General features: G+C 52.0%; 1 long non-coding RNA gene across 2 annotated transcripts; it reads right to left on the minus strand.

The window, feature by feature from the left end:
* Window positions 1-947: 947 nt before the first annotated feature.
* LOC141728912 (uncharacterized) lies at window positions 948-3,379 on the minus strand. 2 transcript variants are annotated; one of them, XR_012580164.1, is made up of 4 exons: window positions 2,955-3,379; window positions 2,341-2,407; window positions 1,168-2,263; window positions 948-1,089 (listed from the first exon to the last, which is right to left on the minus strand). It is a non-coding gene; the product is annotated as an uncharacterized LOC141728912 (long non-coding RNA). The 2 variants fall into 2 exon arrangements; XR_012580163.1 differs by having other exon boundaries at window positions 2,879-3,379.
* Between the last annotated feature and the right edge of the window lie 1,681 nt (window positions 3,380-5,060).

Consider the following 5,060-nt stretch of genomic DNA (forward strand, 5'->3'; position numbering starts at 1 on the left):
CTGCAAACACCTTAGGTCCATCTAGGAATAGCATCTAGAGCCCAAGCACAGCCCCCATTACAAATTTACACTCCCCAGGGCTTGTCCCATTGCAGCTGGCCATGCGGCAGGGCAGAACAGCTCCGGCACCCATATGTGTGCAGACACCCGTGACACAGAACGTGACAAACAGGGGGACATCAAACACCACACATCATGCTTGTGGTGAGGGCCTCGAGGGAAGAAGGCAAAAGGGATCCCAAAGACACACTAGGGAACACGGCACACCGGAAACCACGACACAAACCAGAGCTGTTCTGCACTGCCCGCCTGAAAGCTGCCATCAAAAGTAGAGCCTCTCCCTTTAGCTGTCCTAAGAGGCCCTTGGACAAGTTTGCTTTTCCCTCCGCTAATTTTTAAATCTGTCCCAAGAACTCCCAACCTGCTACGCCCCCATCTCCAGGCCGTGGCTCCCAACTTATCTTCTGGATGATCGGTGATGGGAATCCACGTTGCACCTGAAATGAGTCTGCTTCAGAGAGCCTCGTGATCGCCTGTGAGCCTCTCGGTCAGCTACAATAAAGAAGACCAAAACCAAAGAATGAGTCCAGAGTTATGCGGGCCAAATCCCAGCCAGTCAGCTACTTGCCCTCTCCTGAGTGTGCCTGGCTCCCTCAGGCTCCAGCTTCATCCTGATTCCAAGGCTGTGGCCTTTATTAGGGCTGGCACCTGGGTTAGAGAAAGGCAAAGTTAAATGGCATTCCTGTGAGTGCACTGGATGACTCTGTGTGCTCTAAGACATGGGAATGCCTCTGCTAGAAGCCTTGGGGGGGGGGGGCCCTCAAATAAACAAATAAACACCCTTTCTCACCCTGCTGCCTGCAAACTCCCTCCCAAGAACTCCTAACTGGATACCTGCTCACCCTCCCTCTCCCACTCACAATCCTCAACTCACCTGAAGCCTCAATCTCAAACATCATCCTTGACACTGGGCAGATCCCTCTTGTGACATGATCAAGCTGCTGAAAAAATTCTTCTCCTTGAGAGCTGAGCAATAACAACCACTTCTCTCCACGGCCCACCTTGACTGCTGCTATCCAGATTCACTTCCTAAAAAGAAAGACAAAGAAGTGAGCTCTAACAGAGTCACCATGTACACTTCTGCTCCACAGACAAATGGGGCCTCACCTGCTCGGGGGAATCCCCTCACCCGGGATGGGGCCCTCTGGCCCAGATTTAATTCATCTGAATCTGAAAAAAACGTTAGGACAAGAGTCACACTGTTGCAGGACAACTTAAGAGCTCCAGATGTCCTGTGTCCATCTACAAATCCCATCTAGAGTCCAACTACACCCCACATTACACATTCCAAGTCCCCGGGCCCTCTCCTATCGCACCAGGCTATGCGGCAGGGCAGAGCAGCCCCGGCACAAATGTGTGCTGACACCCGTGACACAGGACAGACAGGACAGGACACACAACGGGGACACAACAGGAACAGAAATCTCTTGGCAAGGAAAATGGCTGCAAGGACTGAGAGCATGCAAAAGGAGATGACTGAGTTCAAACTGACGGTGAGCTGATGAGGCTCAGAGAACACTGCAGGAAGAAGATGCTAACTGAATGATTGATTCCAAGAACAGTAAAGATGGATGCCTAGGAATCCTATGGTCAGAATCCTCTGCCTGCCCTCACATTCTTTCAAGCCCTAATCCACCATAATGGATCCAGGTGGGGCACAGCTGTCCGTACAGCTCAGAACAAGACCTGACAAGACATCTGACTGGATGCTTCCAAAGACAGAAGAGAGTCTGATGCCTGTCTGAGCTCCCGAGTCAAAAGTTCTATGGCCTGGGTGCCAGGCCAAGGAATGCAGAGATCACAGATGCTAACAATGATGCCAAGGTTTCTGACAGGCCCCTCAAAGTGCTAAGGTAAAAGACAGGAGATACACAAACAACACATAATGCACAGCAGACAAGTGACACCAGACACACCGGGACTGCTCTGCCCTGAACACCTCAGCACTGTGATCAAAGGTGAGACTTGGCTTTCATGGGGCCTAAGGGGCCACTTCATGGACACCCCCCCACCACCAAATTGGACTCAAAAACCCCTCCCAGTAATTCCCAAACCAGCACCCTGCCTTCATCCCCTCTGTGGGTCATAGCCCTCTACTTATCTCTCAGACATCTGGGGATGCCGGTCCGTGCCAGGTGCAAAGAAAGGCCACCTCGTCAGCTGGGAAGGTCCTGCTGTCACTGGGCTGGTGTCTCTCAGACAGCTAGAGTAAAGAGAACCAAACATCAGTGCCTGATCTTGGCACCCCATCGGCCAAAACCCCACAAGTCTGCTACTCACCCTGCTCCTAGGAAGGCCCGGCACCTGCTAACTCTGACCCTCTGCCATGGATGCAATGCATCTGCACCTGAAAGAAAGTCAGAACATGTGTCAAACACCACCAGGATAACTCACAAGCTGCAAACACCTTAGGTCCATCTAGGAATAGCATCTAGAGCCCAAGTACAGCCCCCATTACAAATTTACACTCCCCAGGGCTTGTCCCATTGCAGCTGGCCGTGCGGCAGGGCAGAACAGCTCCGGCACCCATATGTGTGCAGACACCCGTGACACAGAACGTGACAAACAGGGGGACATCAAACACCACACATCATGCTTGTGGTGAGGGCCTCGAGGGAAGAAGGCAAAAGGGATCCCAAAGACACACTAGGGAACACGGCACACCGGAAACCACGACACAAACCAGAGCTGTTCTGCACTGCCCGCCTGAAAGCTGCCATCAAAAGTAGAGCCTCTCCCTTTAGCTGTCCTAAGAGGCCCTTGGACAAGTTTGCTTTTCCCTCCGCTAATTTTTAAATCTGTCCCAAGAACTCCCAACCTGCTACACCCCCATCTCCAGGCCGTGGCTCCCAACTTATCTTTTGGATGATCGGCGACGGGAATCCACGTTGCACCTGAAATGAGTCTGCTTCAGAGAGCCTCGTGATGGCCTGTGAGCCTCTCGGTCAGCTACAATAAAGAAAACCAAAACCAAAGAATGAGTCCAGAGTTATGCGGGCCAAATCCCAGCCAGTCAGCTACTTGCCCTCTCCTGAGTGTGCCTGGCTCCCTCAGGCTCCAGCTTCATCCTGATTCCAAGGCTGTGGCCTTTATTAGGGCTGGCACCTGGGTTAGAGAAAGGCAAAGTTAAATGGCATTCCTGTGAGTGCACTGGATGACTCTGTGTGCTCTAAGACATGGGAATGCCTCTGCTAGAAGCCTTGTGGGGGGGGCCCTCAAATAAACAAATAAACACCCTTTCTCACCCTGCTGCCTGCAAACTCCCTCCCAAGAACTCCTAACTGGATACCTGCTCACCCTCCCTCTCCCACTCACAGTCCTCAACTCACCTGAAGCCTCAATCTCAAACATCATCCTTGACACTGGGCAGATCCCTCTTGTGACATGATCAAGCTGCTGAAAAAATTCTTCTCCTTGAGAGCTGAGCAATAACAACCACTTCTCTCCACGGCTCACCTTGACTGCTGCTATCCAGATTCACTTCCTAAAAAGAAAGACAAAGAAGTGAGCTCTAACAGAGTCACCACGTACACTTCTGCTCCACAGACAAATGGGGCCTCACCTGCTCAGGGGAATCCCCTCACCCGGGATGGGGCCCTCTGGCCCAGATTTAATTCATCTGAATCTGAAAAAAACGTTAGGACAAGAGTCACACTGTTGCAGGACAACTTAAGAGCTCCAGATGTCCTGTGTCCATCGACAAATCCCATCTGGAGTCCAACTACACCCCACATTACACATTCCAAGTCCCCGGGCCCTCTCCTATCGCACCAGGCTATGCGGCAGGGCAGAGCAGCCCCGGCACAAATGTGTGCTGACACCCGTGACACAGGACAGACAGGACAGGACACACAACGGGGACACAACAGGAACAGAAATCTCTTGGCAAGGAAAATGGCTGCAAGGACTGAGAGCATGCAAAAGGAGATGACTGAGTTCAAACTGACGGTGAGCTGATGAGGCTCAGAGAACACTGCAGGAAGAAGATGCTAACTACTGTTCTTGGAATCAATCATTCAAAGATGGATGCCTAGGAATCCTATGGTCAGAATCCTCTGCCTGCCCTCACATTCTTTCAAGCCCTAATCCACCATAATGGATCCAGGTGGGGCACAGCTGTCCGTACAGCTCAGAACAAGACCTGACAAGACATCTGACTGGATGCTTCCAAAGAGAGAACTTTTGACTGGGGAGCTCAGACAGGTATCAGAATTGCATCTCTGGCCTGGGTGCCAGGCCAAGGAATGCAGAGATCACAGATGCTAACAATGATGCCAAGGTTTCTGACAGGCCCCTCAATGTGCTAAGGTAAAAGACAGGAGATACACAAACAACACATAATGCACAGCAGACAAGTGACACCAGACACACCGGGACTGCTCTGCCCTGAACACCTCAGCACTGTGATCAAAGGTGAGACTTGGCTTTCATGGGGCCTAAGGGGCCACTTCATGGACACCCCCCCACCGCCAAATTGGACTCAAAAACCCTTCCCAGTAATTCCCAAACCAGCACCCTGCCTTCATCCCCTCTGTGGGTCATAGCCCTCTACTTATCTCTCAGACATCTGGCGATGCCAGTCCGTGCCACGTGCAAAGAAAGGCCACCTCGTCAGCTGGGAAGGTCCTGCTGCCACCGGGCTGGTGTCTCTCAGACAGCTAGAGTAAAGAGAACCAAATATCAGTGCCTGATCTTGGCACCCCATCGGCCAAAACCCCACCAGTCTGCTACTCACCCTGCTCCTAGGAATGCCCGGCACCTGCTAACTCTGACCCTCTGCCATGGATGCAATGCATCTGCACCTGAAAGAAAGTTAGAACACGTGTCAAACACCACCAGGATAACTCACAAGCTGCAAACACCTTAGGTCCATCTAGGAATAGCATCTAGAGCCCAAGTACAGCCCCCATTACAAATTTACACTCCCCAGGGCTTGTCCCATTGCAGCTGGCCGTGCGGCAGGGCAGAACAGCTCCGGCACCCATATGTGTGCAGACACC

The sequence above is a fragment of the Zonotrichia albicollis genome, chromosome 4 (assembly GCF_047830755.1).
Source record: "Zonotrichia albicollis isolate bZonAlb1 chromosome 4, bZonAlb1.hap1, whole genome shotgun sequence".
In the NCBI taxonomy this organism is placed as follows: Eukaryota; Metazoa; Chordata; class Aves; order Passeriformes; family Passerellidae; genus Zonotrichia; species Zonotrichia albicollis.